This window comes from Cebus imitator, unplaced genomic scaffold, assembly GCF_001604975.1.
Source record: "Cebus imitator isolate Cc_AM_T3 unplaced genomic scaffold, Cebus_imitator-1.0 Scaffold64, whole genome shotgun sequence".
NCBI classification, from domain to species: domain Eukaryota; kingdom Metazoa; phylum Chordata; class Mammalia; order Primates; family Cebidae; genus Cebus; species Cebus imitator.
Genome location: NW_016107379.1, coordinates 5,019,916 through 5,043,235, shown reverse-complemented (window position 1 = coordinate 5,043,235; position 23,320 = coordinate 5,019,916). Strand labels below are relative to the sequence as shown.

Sequence of the window (23,320 nt, the reverse complement as noted above, 5' to 3'; positions counted from 1 at the left end):
AATAGCAATAAGTGGTCTTTATTTTGAACCGGATTCATACAAAATAACTATAAAAATCTACCATGACATTTATGAGATTTTGAACATCGGATATTTGATATTAACAAAATGATGGTCACTAGTTTTAGTTTTAGTGTGATAATCCTCTTTTTAGAGTCCTTTATTTTTTGGAGATTCTTATACAAATGCACACACACTTTATAAGAGGTAATATAATGCCTGAATTTTGATTCAAAATAAGTTTAAATTTCTGACAATTGAAGAAGAACTTTAAAAAATATATATGTAATGGAGGATGTTGATGGTGAGGCTATATTTTGATCCTATGGACACATTCAAAAGCATCATGTATTAACCATCAATGCTTATACTGCCATCCTTTGCAATTCTTTAAACTCAGGTTGAAAAGTATTAGTTATCAACCTAAAAATATTAAAGATAATACCTAGTTATTCTGACTTATATTAGGAATTGCATACAAAAAAAAATTTGAAGGCTGTTTTTCTAAATTATCTTAAGACAATTTCTGTTTCCAGGGTTATTCTCTGCTGTACCTTCCCCGGCAGATTAGTTCTACTATCATTGATGTGAATTGAATGTCTGTCCCAATTTGACTTTTTAATGCCTGGAGAGAAATCAATGTAGTGCTCAAAGATTATGCATTTGGCACTAAGATACTCTAGAGCCATCATAGACTTTAAAAATACATTTATGCTTCCCTAAAAACAAAAAGTAGAGTTTCCATAAGCAAAATGTCTATTGAGTTCTTCTCCTGTTTTCTGCTTTTTCATTATGTAATCTAATACAGGTTTCCTACTGAAAGGAGGTGGACATAGTTTTTCTTTCCCATTATATAATTTTATATTTTTGTGGTTCATATATAATAAATACTTTCAAATTATTAATTAGGTGTTTTCTTATATTTATCATTGTGTTTTGCAGAATCTGAAGATTCATGTTGATTAGGTGGTTTTTGCACCTCATTTGAAATAAAGTTCAATTAAATAGTGTATTCTTAAAATGACATTCTGTTGTATATAGTTTTTTAGTTGTGAAGTCATATTTTTAATGCATTAAAATTAATTTGTAAATGAATATTTTATGGTGTATACCTGAAAGATAATTAGGGTTTTTTTTTTTTTTTTTTGGTTGAAAATAAAAAGTGCTTATGTATGTATAGCACTATGAATCAGTCAGGATTTAGTTGCAGAGAGTAGAGTTTGTTCTAGCAGTTTATGCAGGAAAATCCTTATTACATGGCATTAGTGGCTTACAAAATCATGGAGGAGCAGAAAGGGCAGACAAAACAGGTTTTGGGCTCATGGTTAAACTTTAAAAACATCTCCCAGTGGCATACCTCAACTCTGGTTTCTAAGGGAGCTGTGGCTGTCTGTGTGGATCAGGAGACTGTTGTAGGGTGGCAAACTGTGGCCTACAGGCAAAATCTGGCCTGTCACCTGCATGTGTATGTCTCACAAACTAAGAACGGTTGTTACGTTTTTAAATATTTGAACAAAGTCAAAAGAAAAATAATGTTTTGTAGCACCTAAAAATTAATAAATTCACGGTGGACACAGTGGTGAGCACCTGTAGTCTCAGCTACTTGGGAGGCCAAGGTGGGAGAAGTAGTGCTTTAGGCCGGGCATTTGAGACCATGCTGGACAACACAGCAAAATACTTTCTCAAATTAAAAGAGAAAAAAAATGTGAGATTCAAATGTCAGTGTTTATTTGAACATAGCAATACATGCTCATTTACCGGTTGTTTACAGTTGCTTTCACACTACAGTGGCAGTGTTAAGTAGTTGTAACAGAAACCGCATGGCAAAATATTTGGTATCTCACCCTTAACTGAGAAAGTTCTTAATCCCAGGGAAAGCTCCAGAACACACATTTCGGTGCCACTGCAAACAGCTACCTCTACTACTGCTTGCTCCACAGCCATACTGTAAGTATTATGACCAGGCAAATAGATGTGACATGCGCTGCCTCCCAACAACCACCAGGATAATTACTGGATACTGGGATCTCTGTCCAACACTGCAGCTAAAAAATATATGTATATCATTGACAGTACGGTCTCTGCTTCACTTCTGTTTTACAAAGCTTGGGCAAGGACAGGCGCAGTGGCTTACACCTGTAATTCCAGCACTTTGGGAGGCCAAAACAGGTGGAACTCTTGAGCTCAGGAGTTCAAGACCAGCCTGGGCAAAAGAGTGAAACTCTGTCTCTACAAAAAAATACAAAAATTAGCTGGGCATGGTTGTGTGCCCCTGTAGTACCAGCTCCTTGGGAGGCTGAGGCAGGAGGATTGCCTGAGTCTGGAAGATTGAGGATGAAGTGAGACCTGATCATGCCACTGTCTCCAGCCTGAGTTACAAAGTGAGACATTGTTTAAAAAAAAAAAAAAAAAAAAAGCTGGAGCAAGTAAGTTTGGTTGGCTGAACCCTGAACCTGAATTGCAACATTGTTGTGTTTAATTGCAAATAGCCACAATCATAGTTAACTATAATCTCGAACTCCTGGGCTCAAACAATCCTCTCGCTTTAGCCTTCCAAAGTACAGGGATTAGAGGCATGAGCCACCATGACTACCTCAACAATAGTTTTTTATTTGTGTTTGCCTTTGACAAATTCTACCAAGAAATCATTTCCATAATATATTGAATATTATTCTGTATTTAGTATTGAGGCATTGTGTTAGGATTGTGGCAGATTTGAATTAAAGAGCAGGTAAATTCTCAAAAAAAAAATGTAGTTACGTATATGTAACATTTCCCCTATGTGTCAGACTTATCAAGAGTTACTAAGAATTCTTTGCAAAGACACTGCTCACGAGTCATATTTCTTGTTGCCAGCCTAGTTACACCCTTGGTGGAAGATACACAAAGCAAACATGGGTTCTGTGGCCTTTTTTTTTTTTTTAAAGTTCTTGGGGACAAAAATACTTGATTATTTTGTCCAAATGTTTTAAGAAAGAACAAATAGTACTATCTTGGTAGAAACAACTAGAAAATAAAATTGTCATTGCTTTCATAAATAAAGTTATTTCATAAAGACAAAGAGCTTCCATTTAATAAAAGAGTACTGGATTTGGAGTTACATGCCTTGAATTCAAATTTTAGCTAATGCTAGTTGTTGGATCTTTTTGGCAAGCTGCTTAAACTCTGAGCTTCCATTTTTTTAAATGTGCAAAGTAGGCATTATACCATTTTGTGGTAGGAAATAAATGAATAAATTTTTGTGAAAATACCTGTCATTGTACTTAGCTATGGATCTTAAGGCTATATTTTCTGGACAAAAACTGACACAGAGGCAGGAAATGAGAGTTCCTTAGGGATTAACTCTAGCCTGAGCTACTAATTACTGATGCTATCCCTTTAGACTTAAAATGATTCAAGGGCAGAATGGCTCATATTTTCCACTTGGAAATACTGATTACAAACCAGTGGGCAGAAAAGCTCATATATAAAGAATTAATATATACAGAGAACCAAGCTGCGGAAATATGATTGGCTAGAATGGGATCTTAGGCCAGGCCAGTGAAATTCATTTGTTTTGTTCTGTAATTGTCTTTTAAAAATGTGCTTCTCTTTCCTAACACTCATCTTCCCCACAGCCCCACCTTCCTGCAGCTAGATTAGGTTTCCCTGATGTACTTTTCCCTAGTCTTCCTTGTGTTTCCCTGGTATAAAACATGCATTGCCTTTATCATCCTTCATAATCTTTGCTACCACCCAGCCTCTAAACTCCACGAGGTCAGATATCATGTATATCTTAAATGAATTGTCATTTCCTGGCACTTGGTAAGTGCCACATGTTCCAGGTTGTTTATATGTATCACTGTATCCCAAGCACTACTACTCAGCATAATGCTTAACATTTTATGTTATTCATGATTCAGAATATTATAATATAAAAGTGATCATTCTATACCATAGTTTTCATCATATATGTATAGGAAGACTGCGAGATTATGCCAAAGTTATAATGACTCCAAAATAATAAGAAATTGCTCTCTTTTTATTAAAGCCAAGTCTAGGGTACTGAACACTACCACAACCATGTTGGTATTCCCAGCATGACTTTTTTGTTGTTGGAGACCATAGGTAGGTTTTTCTGAAGACTGGAAGAAACTTAGATTTATTTTGCTGTTAAAAGTTGCCCAATTTATTTAATATCTAATATCTATTGAACAACCTGTTTCCTCCCTCCTTCCCTCCCTCCCTTCCTCCCTCCCTTCCTTCCTTCCTTCCCTGTCCAAATATTCCTACAAATACATATATTTTTCTTGTTACTTGCTGAGCAGATGAAATTTAAGAAATTTTTGTGTGTGTGTGGCTGAGGATTAAAAGGAACAAAATAGCTGTGTTGATAAATAGCTAAGAATCACCTTAGAAAAAAATACCCACATGTGTCTGATTTAAATGTGGTTCAGTTGTGCTCACATTGGCAGCGCATATTCTAAAACTGGAATGATACAGAGAAGATTAGCATGGCCCCTGCACAAGGATGACACGCAAATTCGTGAAGCATTCCATTAAAGAAAAAATGAATGAATGAATAAATAAATAAATAAATAAATAAATGTGGTTCAATTGAGACTAACTTAAGAAATGAAATGGTTGCTATATAAGTATTTAATTTTAGTTGTTAATATAAATATGTTTTTATATAAAAGAGCGATTTTTAGGGTTAGTTGAACTAAATTCAGAAGCATTGCAAAGCTTTTCCTTTAAAGCACTATAAATTTAATGAAGGACAGGTGTAACCATTCTAAAGTAGTTAATGTTATCTTTTGTTAATATGTGTTCTTGTAAAATGTTTGCTTTCTGTCCATGTATTTTTAATTTCCAAAAGTTATATTGTAATGTATTTCATCTTGTTTTTAAATTTTTTTCACCCATCACTATGTTTCTAAGATGTGTCCAACTTAAATGGATCTGATATATATAGTTATGTGTCAACTTTGGTTTATATATTCTTTTTCTCAGTTATGGACCTCTTAAGTACCCTCCAAAAAATTCCTGCCAATGAGAGAATTTCTTCAGAATGTAGATGTAGGAGAGGAATGCAACATGCCAAGTGATGCAAAATTGCACTTTAGATCCAGTTCATTTTTTCACCAGTTGTATATGTAGTTTCGGTCCCTATGTCTCAGGACACAGCATTTTCCAGCTTTCTGATTGTTGCTAAACTATTAGATGCAAAGTGACATTTTGTTTCAGTGTGCATTTCTCTGAATACTAACTAAATTAAAACATCTTTGTGTTTGATGGCCTTTCAGGTTGCTTGTTCATATTTTTTTGCCTTTTTTTCATTGGGATTACTAAATTTGTCTTGTTTTTTTGAGTATTATTTGTAAATTCTATATTGTAATTCTTGTCAGTTTTAGATATTTTCAGTATCTTCTATTGTGTTCTCTTTTTTTGTTGGTTTACAGTGTTCCTTTCTGAGCCAAAATATTTAATTATGAAGTAATTACATTCATCATTTTATTTTTATATTTGGTAAGCGATTTTTAATTTATCCTTTTAGAGTTCTTGATTCATAAGAATATGTATATTTGCTAGGTGCAGTGGCTCTCTCCTGTAATTCCAGCACTTTGGGAGGCCGGGGCCAGTAGATCGCTTGAGGTCAGGAGTTGGAGATCAGCCTGGCCAACATGGTGAAATCCCATCTCTACAAAAATACAAAAAAAATGAGTCAGACTTGGTGGCACATGCCTGTAATCCCAGCTACTTGGGAGGCTGAGACAGGAGAATCGCTTGAACCCAGGAAGCGGAGGTTGCAGTCAGCCGAGATCATGCCATTGCACTCCAGCCTGGGTGACAGAGCAAGACTCTGTCTCAAAAAAACAAAAAAAAGTATATATATACACACATATATATATATATATACTTTATATATATATATATGTGTGTATATATATATATATATATATTCTTCTATTAGCCTTATAGTTTACCTTTCATATTTGGATCTTTAATCCATTTTGAGCCCACCTCTGTATGTGGCTTTATGTAGGAGTCTAATTTAATTGTATTCTAAAATTAGTGAGTTAGTTTCTCAGTACCATCTGCATGATTGTTATATACCCTTCTCTGTGACAATTGTCACGTTAGGTTCTGATTAGATATATGAGTCTGCCTCTGAGATTTCTCACTTCTACCTTGGTCAGTTTGTTCTTATATCATTCTGCCACTGGTTTTATTACCATGGTTTGGTAGAAGGTTATTTTCAGAGTCTAAAAATCATATAATTTAATTTTCAAGTTTCATGATCATTGTCACCTGTTACGTTTCCTAAGTATATTTAAGTTATGTTTAACACTCTCACTAGTAACCATTATGATCCTTGAGATATATGGATTGTAAATTATTGATCAATTTATTTAATTATAATTAAATGTAATTTCTTCAGGGTCTCTTTTTTCCCATGTTATTTAAATGTTAGATTTTGCTTTTCAAGAGACATCCGGATTTGAAATTAAATGGGTTGTTACCTTGCTTGAAATCTGAGATTATAAGTGTATATATACTCTAAGTGTATATTAAAGGGTATGAAAAATTTTAAATCAGTCAAAAATTAAAAGCAAGTGAATATTTTTATAATATTGAGAGCTACATTGGTGTAGCTCTCAATATTTTCAAATGACTTTGTGTATGTTCTACTAGGAACATAAATATATGCACAAACCCAAACCATCCAAATGTCTCGGAGTGACTCAGTTTTGACCATAGAATGACTTCGTTTTGTGTAATTTCACAAAGAAAGAAAAACTAAAAGTAGTTCATAGCTTTTTGAGTGCTAAGTCTTTGTGTTCTTTGTTCTCTACCTGAAACATTTTCTCAACTCAAATTGTAATTTTCAGCATGTAATTTTGAGACACCACAAATACACATGTATATTTTATTTTGATCATTAAATGGAATGTTATATCTGCTTTTTAGGAGTAGTTAGGTCTTTCTATGGAAACATTTATTTCATATATTTTGTATTTTCTGTTTAAGCTGCTGAATTTAAAAACCTGTATATTGGAAATACAAAAAGTAGATTAGAAACTTAATTTTAACCTCTAAATGCTAAACCTCCTAGCAAATATTTCAGCTAGAAGATTTCAGTTGTATAGTCTTCCCTTTTCCCCTGCTCTAGTTGAGATGTTAATTGTAAAATGTAAAAGGGGTCAAGTAGAATGAAAATAACAGCTAGTTATGCTTGATCTTTCAGAAATGATATAAAAGGCAGTACTTTTTTAGATTGTTCTTCAACATAATGAGAGTTAGGCATTATTATGGAATGTTATAAAAATAAATTAGCCTAGGAAATAGTTCCCCACTGCCAGAGGGGTTCTGTGCCAGTTTATTCAAGGTAGTATTTTATATTTTATTACATTGCATTCCGTTTAAGAAGATGATGAAACTTAACAAGAAAAAATATGGTAAACTGATTTACATTTTGCAGAATTATTTACTTTAGTTACTTATTTCCCCAGAAATTAGAGATGCAATATAGTTTAAATATTGTCACAGTTTCAGATAGATTTATATAATGTATTAAATAGCTAACTGATAAGAGTAACATTTCTCTTCTTATTCTTCCCCAAAGGCATTTTTTAAAATAGGCTACATGTGGTCAACAGTGAAATGATATAATTAGGACATCTCTGTTTGTAGTAATCATTCTTACATTTTGATATGGTGGAAGGACAAAGAAACGTAGTTTTTGCTCTCTTTTTATCTACCCCTCCACTCTTCAACTCCTTTAATGAGAATTTATCCCCCAGCCATAAGAATATAAATACATTTTTATATTTCATTTGTAGACTAATGCAAAAATTATGAGGGAGGCCAGGCATGGTGGCTCGTGCCTATAATCCCAGCACTTTGGGAGGCCAAGGTGGGAGGATTGCTGTAGCCCAGAGTTTGACACCAGCCTGGACAACATAGTGAGACCCCCAAACTCTACAAAAACTTAAAAAATAAGACACGTGTGCATACCTGTAGTCCCAGCTACTTGGGAAGCTGAGGTGAGAGGATATCTTGAGCCTAGAAGGTTGAGGCTTCAGTGAGCTCTGATCGTGCCATGCACACCATTCTGGGTGACAGAGTGACAATTTGTCTCAAAAAAAGAAAGTTATAAGGGAAACAATAATACTCTGATTAATAAAGGGTATAAATCCACTAGCAAGTAATTTTTGTGTCCCTGATAAGCCATACTAGTATCACCTTTTATTTTAAAGTATGTTTTTTTAAGAATTTCATAAGTTTCTTAATCTTTTTCATTTATATGTCTCTAAAAAGTGAATAAAGAGCAGATTATATATACATATTTAAAATCATTTGAGTAGAGCAGTTTGTGGAAAAGTTAAGTTAGGTGTTGACAGGAAGATTCTCTGCCTCATTCTATCCATCCATTTATCCATCTATTCATTAAGCATCTTCAGTGTGTCAGGTACTATGCCAATCACTAAAAGTTGGATATAAAGAAACAGGCTACTGACTTTACACTAGATTCGTCTTCAAGGTGTAGTGGTGGAGCTGTGCACTTATTGGAGATACCCTTCATAAATCCTAACATGCTTTTATTATACCTGTGGTGGGTTGAGAAATAGCTTCAAATGGGACCAAACTAGGATATTGGCTGTTGACTGAGAGCCTTGATGTGGATCCTCAGTGCTTGTTTTTCTAGGTGATGAGGATTACATATGAATTTGGGATGAGCGGATATGAGATGGTGGCACAGACATAGCAGGCATTTGTACAGAGAGCAAAGAGCTGTCAAAAGGCATGAATTCAAGTTCCATTCATACTACTTACTAGCAGGAAAAGTCACCTTTCATTTCTGAAGCAGCGTTTCTATGGAAATATTTTGAAGATTGTATGAGATAATGTTTCTCCTGTCCTTATCTTTGAGTACAAATACTACTGTACAAATTTATATACATTAAAATAAAAATAGATAAATCTTAACAATTTTTTTTTTTTTTTTGGAGACTTGGTCTCACGGTCTCATTCTGTCACTCGGCTGGAGTGGTACAGTCTCAGCTCATTGCGTCCTTCGCACCCCAGCTCGGCTCAGGTGATCCTCTTACCTAAGCCTGGGACCGCAGACATACACCACCCTGACTATTTTTTTGTATTTTCAGTAGAGACGGGAGCTTGCCATGTTGCCCAGGCTAGTTGCGAAGTCCAAGCGATCAGCCTGCCTTGGCTTTTCAAAGTGTTAGGATTACAGGCATGAGCCACTACATCTGACTTAACAATTTTTTTTTAATTGTAAAGATCATATTCTAGTTAGAGGCCAATTAAATTGTTTCCCAGAAAACAAAGTCATTTGAATTCAGCCCTCAAAATAAAACAAATGTAGTTTGATAGGTTGAGAAGAAGATTTGGTGAAAGGAAGAGTATTTGCCTAAGATATGGCTGTCTTTCTTGCAAAGTACTTTCAGAAAAACTGTATTGCTTTATTTGTTTATCTTTATGGTATATTTGAGATGAAGTAAGGGTAGTATTTTTTTCTTATTCTTTAGATTTAAGAAAATAATTCACAGGGAAATACGTTATTTGCTATAATAAGCACAAATCATTCTTATGTTCCCATGCAGGCTGTGAATGAAGAGAGTATTACACAGATTGAAATAGAGAGATTAAAATAAAAGTTTAAGATGTAATATTTAGCAATTGATGCATATATATGGTAAAAAATTACAAATCTAGAACAAGGCTACTAAATACAAATCTTGAACAAGGCTAAATTGAAACATCAATTGAGTGTATATGTGACAAACAATTGAAGAAACTCAATAACACTTATCAGGCCAGGCTGGGTCATACCTGTAAACCCAGTACTCTGGGAGGCCGAGGAGGGTGGATCACTAGAGGTCAGGAATTCAAGACTAGCTTGGCCAACATGATGAAACCCCATCTCTACTTAAAACGAAACAAAAACAGAGAAAAAATTAGCTGGGCATGGTGGTGTGTGCCTGTAATCCCAGCCATTCAAGAAGGTGAGGCATGAGAATTGCTTGAACCCTGAAAGTAGAGGTTGCAGTGATCCGAGATCCTGGGTAACAGAGCAAGACTCTGTCTCAAAAAAAAAGAGAAAGTTTCCTTATTGACAGTTTTATTATTTGCAGATTTTTGCAGTTCAATCAATGTTGCTTATAAACATTATTTTATACATCTCCTCCTGCATATATGTGAGTTTCTCTAGGGTATATACCTAAGTGGAATTGCTGATTTGTATGATCTGCATATGGTCAGTTTTACTAGATAATTCCAGCTAGATAACGCCAATCCATAAGCACTCTTACTAAAATTTGTAACCCATTTGTTCACATCTTTACCAATTTGATATTGCCATATTTGGTTTTTGATATACAATAGTATATTGATTTCCTATTGCTCTTGTAGCAGATCACCATGTCCTGAGTGTCTTGAAACACCACAAACTTATTATCTTACAATTCTGGAGGTCAGAAGTCCAAAACTGGTCTTGCAGGGCTAAAATCAAGGTGTCCATAGAGTTGCATTCTTTCTGGAGGCTTTAAGGGAGAATCTGTGCCTTGCCTTTTCATCTTCCAGTGGCTACTCACATTCCTGGCTCATGACCATATCACTCTAATTCTCTTCCTGGTAACATCTCCTTCTCTCTCCTGATTCCTTCTTTTTGATTGTTTTAAATTTGCTCAAATAATACAGAATAATCTCCCTATTGCAAGGCCCTTTACTTAATCACATTTGCAAAGTCCTTTTGGCCACATAATGTAATATATAGGTTCTAGAGATTAGGGTGTAGTAGAGATGTCTTCAGGGGCCATTATTCTGCCTAACACAAATGTTAATTTGTTGTTATGTTAATTTGCACTTCATTTATTACTAATGAGGTTGTGCAGCTTTTCGTATTTTTGTGGCCATTCGTGTTTCCTCTTCTTTGAAATGCCTATTTGTCTTTTGTCCATTTTTCTATTGGTTGTTTGCTTTTTTCTCATTGACTTGAAGGCATTCGTTACATATTTTGGATCTAACGCTTTTTTTGTTCATTGTAGATGTTGCAAATATTTATCTCCCAATTTCTAACTTATGTTTGCTTATTTTTCTGTTGATTTTGATGGACAGAAGTTAATTTTGATAAGGTTGATTTTTGTGTGTATGTGTGTGCATGTGTAATTTTTGTTTTGTTTCATTTTGTTTTCTTTAAGACATTGCTGCTTTGGGTAGGTGCGGTGGCTCACGCCTGTAATCCCACCACTTTGGGAGGCCGAGGCAGGCTGATCACAAGGTCAAGATATCAAGACCATCCTGGCCAGCATGGTGAAACCCCATCTCTTAAAAAAAAAAATACATTTCTTCCTTAACCTGAGATTGTAAAGTATTTTCCAACTTTTCTTCTAAATATTTTTAAAGTTTTGCTTTTCAAATGTCTTCAGTTGCTGTGGTGACAAGAACATAGTGAATATAAGCTGCTGAGAGTAGAGCTAGTCATGGCTGGAGCAGAGAAAAATTCAAGTGGGTTGGGAGTGAATTGATTAATATTTCTTTGAATCAGTGATCAAGTTACTACTATATAGCTGTGTTCACATTGCTTTAAGGTTAAGTACGATCATGAATTACCTGTGATAGGCTGCCATTCAGTAGAAAAACCTGACATTTCAGATAAAGACCATGTGGGAGAATCATCAAGGGTATGAAATTGCGTAGCGTGTCCAGGGAACAGCAGATCGGTGATGTGCTGTGAGCATGGGATGAGGGGAGGGCTAGGGCAGAAGATACAGCTTCAGAATTAGGTACACACCAGATTTTGAGCAGCCATTTTATACCTTGCAAAGATTTATCTCTATCTTATTGTAGCCATTTTTGTCACTTTTAAAGAAAGTTGTATTCTGATCTATTTGGAATTTTAGAAAAATGAATATAGCCACATTATTGGCAGAGCGAAAACTGGAGTTGGCATTCTGTTAGTTCCTTATATATAGTAGACACTTAAGCAATTAAATTTCGGCAATGCTATTGCAGTTGAGGATGCAACTACAGAGTCTGCAGTGCAGCCTTTTGATTATTAGCAGTGAATTTTCAATATTTTAAATGGATTTGATATTAGTAACAGGCAGAAGATATTTTGAGGAAGTTTTGAAACTAAAGCATATGAGTATACTGGGAAATTCCAGTTTTGGTAACACATGATATATGATGATACTGATTTTTAGATGTAGCTTACAAAATGCTGTTAAGGCAATTTGTAGAGAGGAATTTTTTAAAGCATTTCTAACCATGTCAGCATCATTATGTATACATAGCTTTCCAACATAACTAATTGGAAGAGCCAAATTCATTTGGATATATAGATTTTGACATTTTGTGAAAAATAAGCATAAAAATAACTCAAAATAAAACTCCTTATTCTAATTAATCAATAGTATAATTGATCTGTGAAGAAGCCAACATCTATCTTACCATTATTATTTTTGCTGATGTCATTACTTTATTCATATATTTTTCATTTGGGAGGTTTTACCAATGTAATTCTACACAGTCTTTTGCATTTGTCATTTTGTTTCATCACTTTCAGGTCATAACGTATATTCTAGCCCCATTCAGTCATGATTTGTTATGATACCAGTGAGCTGTTCTCATTTTTGGGTTGTTCCTTGTCTTCAGTATGTTGTTGATGCGTAAATTTCCAGTGGAGGATTCTGGCTTATTGCCTTTTGTTTTGTCATCATCTGTTTACCACCCAAACCTAACTCTCTGTTAGTAATTTTTTCCTTCTGCACCTGCCCTCTCATAAATAGTTCTTATTTTCTGAATTTATACCAGTTTTAACTGAACATGTTTTTAAAAGTACGTTATGGGGTACCCAGTGATCTTAACAAAAATGGTCATTTCTTTCGTTACATAATTGATTCTAAACAAACCATAAAAAACACAGTTGTCTTCTAAGTTTCCTTGTTTTAAAATAAACAGGTAAGAAATTTGAAGAAAAAATTTGCCCTTCTTTGGTCTGTTTTAAATCACCTTAACTTATCCTGGAGCCTCCTCTAAATCATCTTCTAAACTCTTATTCAGCACCGTTTACTCATTTATCAATCATTTTTTTTGTTTGTTTGTTTGTTTCTTATTTGTCAGGTACCATGTTAGGTATTTGGGAAAAAATTTGAATAAGGTATGACCTTTGCTTTCCATAACCTGACATTGTCTGGTGTTGGAAAAAGACAATCAAAACAACAGTTACACGATGTGATAAATGCTATGATAAAGATGTGCACAATATGCTTTGGGAACCAAGAAGAGGAGGCATCTATCCAACTGGGAGATTCAGAAATGCTTTCAGCCAGGCATGGTGGCTCACACCTATAATTCCAACTCTTTGGGAAGCCGAGGTGGGAGGATCACTTGTGGCCTGGAGTTTCAGACCAGCCTGGGCAACATAGTGAGACCCCATCTCTACAAAATAATGAAACAATTAGCTGGGAGTCTGAGGTGGGAGGATGGTTTGAGCCCAGGAGGTGGAGGCTGCAGTGAGCCCTGATCATGTAACTGCACTCCAGCCGGGGCAACAGAATGAGAAAAACAACAACAACAAAGGAAAGCTGTAAAAGCTTCTTAGAAGAGGAACAGTTGAGCTGAGATTTAAAGGATGATTCATAATCAGCTGGATGGAGAAGAGCCAGAATGGGAGAGCCCCAGGAGAGGGCCCAGGGAGTGTGCAGGCAGAGCAAGAAGGCCTACAGTAGACTGGTGTGGTTAAACTAGAATAGTGGGGCATGAAGAAGGTCAGGCCTGTGGGGGCTAGATGATGAAAAGCCTTGAAATTTGTACTTTTCCTTAAAGTTATGGGAATCACTCATACCTATATTCCTTCAATTCTGCTATGTACCAGATACCTAGTTATATGTTAAAGGATTTGGAGAGCACAGCCTTCTTTCAAGGAAATTATAGTTTGATGCAAGATATTGATAATTTAACAGCATGAAATTGTCTTTATTTAAGCAAGTGGGTAACTTTTCAATTAAGAACAAATGATTAATGTAATTTCTATCAGGAAGTGTATAAGGTGTCCTGTAAAAGCTTTCTTTAGGATGAGAACTAGGATAAGTAAATTGTAATTTTAAACTTTTTTTATGTTGTAATATATGATTTTGGGGGGATAAATAACCATTGGCTGGTAAATGTACATTACAGTAGAGTAACAGTATTAATAGCTGTCTTTTACTGAGCACTTGTGCCAAATACTAATCTAAGTGCTTTCCATGTAATAAATTACCTAATTTCTACAAATAACACTATGAGTTAGGTTCTGATAATTATTCATTTTTCCAGATGAGGAATCTTACACACAGAATGTATCTGACTCGAGGTTAAACAGTTAATAAGCGATACAGTTAATTGCAAAGGTTGTGTAACTATTATACTATACTGTCTCTCTTAATGATGAATATTCTGTAACTAACTACAGTCATGCAGTACATAATGATATGTTGGGCAACAACAGACTGCATATATGATGGTGGTCTGGTAGACTATCATGAAACTGGAAAATTCCTTTCACCTAGTGATGTCACAAGTGTTGTAATGCTGTAGCACAAAGCACATGCTCGTGGTGATGCTGGTATAAACAAGCCTACTGTGCTACCAGATGTATGAAAGTATAGCACATACAATTATGTATAATACATAACTCATGTATATAAATCATGTAATACATGATAATAAATTACTGTGTTACTGGTTTATGTAGTTACTGTACTTTTGATCTTTATTTTAGAGTGTACTCTCACTTATAAAAGAAAATTAACTGTAAGATAGCTTTGGGCAGGTCCTTCGGGAGGTACGCAGTTATCATAGGAGATAACAGTTCCGTATGCATTATTGTCCCTGAACACCTGCCAGTGAGACAAGATGTGGAGGAGGAACGCTGATGTTGATGGTCTTGGCCCTGTGCAAACCTTGGATAATGTGTGTGTTTGTGTCATTTTTAACAAAAATGTACTAAAAGTTAAAAGAAAATTAAAATAGAAGAATGCTTACAGAATAGTGATATACAGAAAATATTTTTGTACCACTGTACAATGTGTTTGTGTTTTAAGCTATGTGGTATTATAAAAGAGTCCAAAGGCTTTTTAACAATTTGAAAGTTTGAAAGTTTATAAATGTTTCAGTAAGCTAAAGTTTATTATTGAAGAAAGAAAAATATTTTGTTATAAATTTAGTGTAATCTAAGTGTACAGTGTTTATAAAGTCAACAATATATTCAGATGTCCTAGGCCTTCACATTCATAACCACTGTCTCACTCACAGCAACTGCAGTTTTGCAAGCTTCATTTGTAACAAGTGCCCTATGCAGGTATACCATAACCTTTCTACAGTGTTTTTACTGTATGCTTGCTCTCTCTCTCTCTCTCTGCCTCTCTCTCTCTCTCTCTCTCTCTCTCTCTCTGTGTGTGTGTGTGTGTGTGTGTGTGTGTGTGTGAGTGTTTGAGACAGAGTCTTGCTCTGTTGCCCAGGCTGGAGTGCAGTGGCACAATCTCATCTCACTGGAGCCTCCATCTTCCAGGTTCAAGGGATTATCCTACCTCAGCCTCCCGAGTAGCCGGGACTACAGGCACATGCCACCATCCCCGGCTAATTTTTGTATTTTTAGTAGAGATGGGGTTTCACCATGCTGGCCAGGCTGGTCTCAAACTCCTGACGTCATGATCCGCCTGCCTCGGCCTCCAAAGGTGTTGGGATTACAGGCCATTTTCTGTGTTTAGATGTACAAATATTTACCATTGTGTTACAGTGCCTATAGTATTCAGTATAGTGACATGTTGCACAGGTTTATACCTAGGAGCAATAGGCTAAGGCTATACCATCTAGGATTGTGTATGTACACTCTGATGTTTGCACAAGGACGAAATCGCCCAACATTGCACTTTGTAGGGCATATTCCTGTCGTTAAGCAATGCATGATTGTATAACTAAAGTTTCGTGGTAGGCTAAACGCTGAACAACAAACTGCCTGGAGATTTGGAGAAGACTTCCCTGAGAAGGTGACCTTAGAGCTGAGTTTTAGGCTGCTTGGAAAAGCAGAGGAGGGGGCATCCTTGGTAGAGAAAACAATATACATAATACATAGAGGACTCAAAGGTCCTAACAGCCTGGGAGATACTTTCAGTGTGGCAGAATTTAGAGTAAAAGAGGTGGCTTATTGTAAATGATGTTGAAAATTGTATTTTAATTTATTCTTAGACAATGGGGAATCAACAGAGGTTTTAAATCAGAAAAGTGGTATAATACCTGCTTTGTTTTTTCAGAAGATAATTTAGGAGCCGTAAGAATGAGACATCAGGCCCAGGGTGGTGGCCCACACCTGTAATCCCAGCATTTTATGGGGCCTTGGTGGGTGGATTTCTTGAGACCAGGAGTTCTAGAACAGCCTGGGCAACATAGCAAAACTCCATCTCTACAAAAAATACAAAAATTAACCAGGGAGGGTGGTGCATACCTGTAGCCCCCAGGTACTAGGGAGGCTGAGGCAGGAGGATTACCTAAGCACAGGAGGTTGAGGCTACACTGAGCCCTGATCATGCCACTGCTCTCCAGCATGGGTTACAAATTGAGACCCTGTCTCAAAAAAAAGAACAGGACACCACCAGTCATTTGTTATTTAGTGAGATTTAAACTAAGTTTACTGATCATTTCAAAGAGCAAGCATTTAGTTTTATTGATTTTCTCTGTTGTTATCCTGTTTTCAGTTTCAATGATTTCTGTCCTAATTTTGATTTTTTTTTCTGCTTTCTTTAAGCTTAAACTACTTTTCTTTTTCTAGTTCCCTAAGGTAGAAGTGTAGTTTATTAATCCTTAGATTTTTCTTCTTTTGTAATATATACATTTAGTGCTTTGAGGAAATTTTCTTACTCAAAGAACAGGTTTTACTGCATTTTATGCATGTTGATAAGTTGTATTTTCATTTAGTTCAAAATGTGTTTCATTTTCTCCTGACAATTCTTTGGACCATGTGTTATTTAGAAGTGTGTTGTTTAATTTACAAATTTCTCATTTAATTCCGTTGTGGCCTAGGAGAATACTTTGTATGATTTCTGTTCTTTTAAATTTGTGAAGGTGAAGGTGTGTTTATTGCACAGAATGTGGTCTATCTTGGTGAAGGTTTCATATGAACTTGAGAGGAATGTGTATTCTGCTGTTGTTGGATCAAGTATCCTATAAATGTCAACTGTAGATCTAGTTTAATCATAGTGTTGTTCAGGTAAACTATGTATGTATTGATTTCCTGCATGCTTGATCTGTCAATGTATGAGTGCTGTCTCAAATTCTAATCCGTTTATCGCTTTCTCCCTTCAGTTCACAGTTTTTGCCCTACATATTTTTACATTCTTTTTTGACTTATTCACATTAAGGATTGTTAAGTCTTCTTGGAGAACTGACCCCTTTGTTGGTCTATAATGCCTCTCTTTATCCTTGATATTTTTTCCTATTGGAAAGACTACATTGTGTAAAATTAATATAGCTATTCCATCTTGCTTTTAAAAAAAATTTGTTTTCTTTTAAGGGTTAATCAATATAATCCAGCTTTCTTTTGTTTAGAGTTAGCATGGTATACGTCTCTCCATCTGTTTACTTTTAACCTATCTGAATGTTTATATTTAAAATTATTTTCATATAGATACTATATTATCTATGGGATTTGATTTTTTAATCTCCTCTGCCATTCCTTGTCCTTTAATTGGTACATTTAGTCCACTCATTTATAGTGATTATTGATTTAGTAGGATAAATATGTCATGTTTGTAACTGTGTTCTATTCGTTGCATTTGTTCTTTGTTCCTTCCTCCCCTTTTTTCTTGCCTTCTCGGGTTTTAACTGAGCATTTTATATGGTTTTTTAAAATCTCCAATCTTAGCATATTAAACTTTTTTTTTTTTTTTAGACGGAGCCTTGCTCTTCCCCGGGCTGGAATGCAGTGATGTGATCTTGGCTCACTGCAACCTCTGCCTCCTGGTTCACGCGATTCTCTTGTCTCAGCCTCCTGAGTAGCAGGGATTACAGGTGCACACGACCATGCCTGGCTAATTTTTGTATTTTTAATAGAGATGGGGTTTCACCATGTTGGCCAGGCTGGTCTCGAACTTCTGACCTTAGGTGATCCACTCACCTCGGCCTCCCAAAGTGCTGAGATTACAGGTGTGAGCCACCACACCTGGCAGCATATTAAACTTCATGGTTGCCCTAGATGCCAACATTCACCTTTTACTTACCTTCATCTGCCTCCATATGACACTTTTTATACTGAAGTATACTGCAGGTATCTTGTAACAGTATTCTGAGCTCCTCCCTCCTCTCTCTTGTGATATTGCTCTCATTTATCTTACTTTTTCATAAGCTATAATCATCAAACACGTTATTGCTATTTTTAAACAATCAGTTATCTTTTAAATCAATTAGGAATAATTAAAAGCCAGGCATAATGTAATCACGTCTGTAATCCTCACACTTTGGGAGGCTGAGGTAGGCAGATCACTTGAGCCAGGAGTTTGAGACTAGCCTGGGAAACATGGCAAATACCCTTCTCTACAAAAGTATGTAGAATACACAACTTTTCAGTATGATGCAGTGACATTTTACAGAAGTACTGTGTTACAAGAATCCTTTTGCAAGTCTTTTATACAAAATTTTAACATCATATGTATAAAAACTCAGGGAATGCTGGGGATCTCAGGTCAGCCTTCAAAAGTTTATTTATTCTATAATATAATTGAATTATATTAGTCATACCAAGTAACCTAACAGCCTTTTAACTGTTAAGATTAATCTACCTTTAGGGCTTCTGTTAGTGGTTGCAATTCTTGCTCCCAGGATAGCAGTGAGAGATGTAGTAGGAAGGGTTCCAGAAAGGCAGCATGGAGATTTCAACAGTTGCTGTTGTAAATTATATATAAGTGAAATATTCTTAAATGGAGGTGAGTTGCTTTTGGCTTTGGAACTTTTTTTTTTTTTTTTTTGGTATGAAAGGAATTAAGCACACCAAAAAAGTGTTTAAAGAAATCTGAGAAATTGTGCAGCTCAGTGTATATATAGTATGATGGATCCATAGACTGGGCTAATCTTGTAATATCTCATGGTCTGGGCTAAAATACAATAATGACTATCCTTGAAAGACAAAAAACTCATTGCTTCAGAAGGTATAAATTTTAAATTCTAATTCCAGACTATCTCTAGACCTTGTATTTGTTTGTTTTTTACTGTACATATTAGATTGCTGGCTTATATACCCATTTTGTTGGGGCATCTCAGAGTTAGCCTTTATTCTTCAAAAGTATAAGAGGTTTGCCTTTACTTTTCAAAGTGTAAGGAAAAATGCTTTCCAGAAAGATTAAGAAGAAAAAGAAAAATCTCAGGAATTGCTTATGATTCTTTGATGAAACTAAGATTTAACTTAGCCATATGAGCTTACATTAATTGAATGTAGCTAATGTGTTTTTTTCTTTGCTTATATAATTCAGGAGTTAGGAAAGTTATTTTAAGTTTTCAGCAGAGCTACTCAAACACAGCTAGTTACTTGACAAATATATTTAAAAATTTTGGCCTATTTACTTGATCTATATCCATCTATGATTTAAGTAATAGAAAACTGTTTAAATGATTTTGGGTGAGCAAGTTTAAAGTGGTTTTCTCTTATTAACATAAGAGATTAGATTAAGTAATACTATCTGGGTTTATTGCTGTGATTATCTCATTGCTATTTAAATAACCCCCTGCTGGCAGTCCTAACATTTTTTTTTTTTTCTTATGGAACCAAGTAGGGTTTGTGTTAGCCAGTTCTTTACTGTAATACTGATACACAGTAAAGATTACTGATACACAGTAATCTTTATAAATATTTTGAAAACCCCTACCAACATTAAAATTAAGCAAAAACATTCTTCTGTGGTTTGTCCTCCTTATTTCGCATATCTTTTCTCAATTGCTTTGTAAACCTCTTATTCTACATCCAACTGAGAAATACATTTTCCTTACTTTATTGTGTCATTTTGCAAGTCTCTAAAACGGTACTGTAAGGGCTTATAGTATTTCCTTTGCTTTGCTTGCTTAAATAACCAAAAACATGCATATAAAAAATTAAATGCTTCATGATCAAGGTAAAGGAAGAAAAGATAACATTTATCAAATGTAACTAGTGTGCTTGGCATGGAACAGAAATGATGTTGTTAAGTTTTACAAAAAGTTGATGAGGAAGGATTTTATAGATGAAAGAAGCTCAAGATTCCAGTGTATTTAGAGCCTTTCACCTGAAGTTACCTGATTTATTATATGGGTATGTTTGTAAAGGTTTGATAAGTGCCTATTCCCTCTACTCGTTTGCTGCTGAAGAGTATTTTAGACATGTTACTTCTTGGTCTGAATTATATTTTAAATGTAAATATTTAAATGTACACAAAGCCATCGTTACCAGAAAGCAGGCCTTAAGTGTGAGATGTCCAGGTCCTTGGCATTTTTCACAAAGAACTGGACAAAACGCACAAGCAATGAGACACAAGTAACGAAGGAATGAAGCAGCTAAAGCAGGGATTTATTAAAAGGAGAAAGCGCTTCACAGGATGGGAGTGGGCCCAAGAAAGCAGCTCAGGAGTCTGGTTACAAAGTTTTCTGAGTTTTAAGTATTCCTTTTGAGGTCCCTATCAGCTACCCCTTATCTGGATGAAGGATTTGGTATGTGGCTAAATAAAGGCTAAGGTGAATTGGTGTCCTATGCAGATGAAGGGATGGCCTGACCTTGGTCCACAGCCAATCCAGGGCACTTTTCCCTTCCATCTAAGAATGGTGGAAGGGGGAGGCTTAAGGAGGATAGCCTTTGATCCTTTACTACTCTGGCCTGGGGAGCTGTAGTATTTCCTTTTGGTTTAGCTCCTGGAAGTTCCAGACCCAGGTGTTTTCCTTTTGATCCAGCTTTAGGTAGTCAGCACCAGCTGGCTTTATATTCCCTGCCTCCAGACCCTATTCTCCTGCCCCACCATGGCTCAGAAGACTGATACACTTAAGTGTTAATTGGTATATTGGGAGCAAAGGAGGAATCTGATTTTTCCCCCATCATTGAGATTATCTGAGTAATTGAGATGTAAAAGTAAACCCACTGATGTGTTTAAAAAATTACTCATTCTGGTACTAGTTTCTGAGATAGGGTCTCACTCTATAACCTAGGCTGAAGTACAATGACACACTCACGGCTCACTGCAGACTTTACGTCCCCAGACTCAAGCGATCCTCCCACCTCAGCCTTCCTAGTAGCTGGGACTACAGGCATGCAGCACCATGCCTGGCCAGTTTTTATATTTTTTATAGAGTCGAGGTTCTGCAGTATTTCCCAAACTGGTCTCAAACTCCTGGACTTAAAGGATCTGCCCGCCTGGACCTCTCGAAGAGATAGAATTCAGGTGTAAGCTACTGTGCCTGGTCTCTGGCATTTGTAAAAGAACAAAAAGTCAGACTTTATTCAATACCATCATGATAGGTGTAGGGATCATTCCAGTGGGGTTTTGCAATGAAAGGAGAGATTGCACTCTACTTGGAAAAGAATGAGGAAAAGTGGGCATGTTATAGGTTAGGTAGTAGGGCTGGGGTGGGAGGCAGTTATTAGATAGAAAATTACTAAGAGGAAACGTTAGGGCTTCTGGCTAAACTGACCTAACAAGATAGTTGTTGAAGGCAAGCCAGGGTAATCAGACACCCATCACCTGGAGGATAGTGGGAGATATGGCCACCCAATCAGATACTAGTGGTGATCAGATTAGTAGGATGGGGATTCCGGCTAAACTGAGGTAGCAGGTTTCTTGCTAAAATTGGACAATGCAGAGACAAACACGGAAAGCCAAAAGCCAAGCCTAGTTGAGAAGAGAGTTCAAAAGAGCCTAACTAGAGTTTGGTCAAGGAGAGAATCTTTGTCACTTTTGGCTGTTTGGTATGTATCCTTTTGTTTCCGATAAAATATTAAATAACCATATTGGAATAGCTTGGTTATATATAGTGAGATAATATTTGTCATAATATAATGGTGTGTATTTTTAAAATGAAAGTTGAGGCCAGGTGCGGTGGCTCATGCCTGTAATCCCAGCACTTCGGGAGGCCGAGACAGGTGGATTGCTTCAGCCCAGGAGTTTGAGACCAGCCTGGGAAACATGATGAAACCCCATCTCTACAAAAAATGGAAAAATTAGACAGGCATGGTGGTGCACACCTGTCATCCCAGCTACTAGGGAGGCTGAGGTGGGAGAGTCACTTGAGCCCAGGAGTTCAAGGCTGCAGTGAGCACTGTGATTGCGCCACTGCACTCTAGCCTGTGTGTTAGAGCAAGACCCGGTTTCAAAAGAAAAAAAAAATTGATGTATTTCAGAAAACTCAAAAAAGATTATTTTCACATTCTGATTGTTACCTAATGCTAAATAAATAAACATGTTAACTAGAGTCACAGTTTCCAAGGATTTTATAATTTAAAATTGATACATCAATATAAGTAAGGCTGGTGAAGGCTACTTCACTGGGCTTGGAAGGCCTGGATTCTCATCCAAGTTCTTTTTCACTATCATACTTTGAGTGAATTCTTATCTTGGGGTCATCTTTTAAAGGCAGGAAGCAATCCCATTTGCAGTAGCAATGGAAAGAATTGAAAGACTTGTACGCTGAAAATAAAACATTGATGATGGACATTAAGACATTGATAAATGCAAAGATTTCTTGTGTTCATGAATTGGTAGAGTTAATGTTGTTACAATGTTCATACTACCCAAAGTAATCTGTAGATTAAGCATAATCCTTATAAAAAATTCCAATAGCATTCCTTTTTTTTTTTTTGAGATGGAGTCTTGCTCTGTCACCGAGGCTGGAGTGCAGTGGTACCATCTCGTCTCACTGCAACCTCCACCTGCCAGGCTCAAGTGATTCCCCTACCCCAGCCTCCCAAGTAGGTGGGACTACTGGTGTGTACCACCATGTCTGGCTAACTTTTTGTATTTTTAGTAGAGATGGGATTTCACCCTTTTGGCCAAGCTGGTCTTAAACTCCTGTCTTCAGGTGATCTGCCTACCTCGGCCTCCCAAAGTGCTGGGACTATAGGCGTGAGCCACTGCATCTAGCCTCCAATAGCATTCTTTACAGAAATAGAAAAAAAAAATCTTAAAATCCATGTGGAACCACAAAAGAACCCAAATAGCCATAGCAGTCTTGAACAAGAAGAAATAAACCTGGAACTATCATATTTCCTGACATCAAAATATATTACAGAGCTACAATAATCTTAATAGTATGAAGATTATTTCCTGACATCAAA

General features: G+C 36.1%; 1 protein-coding gene and 1 non-coding gene across 2 annotated transcripts in view; both read left to right on the top strand.

Annotated features, from left to right (window-relative positions):
* Nucleotides 1–23,320, top strand: part of WDFY3 (WD repeat and FYVE domain containing 3) — a 294,837-nt gene that overhangs the window by 77,427 nt on the left and 194,090 nt on the right. The window lies entirely within an intron of this gene.
* LOC119471576 lies at nucleotides 4,439–4,545 on the top strand. Its single transcript, XR_005200645.1, has one exon. It is a non-coding gene; the product is annotated as a U6 spliceosomal RNA (small nuclear RNA).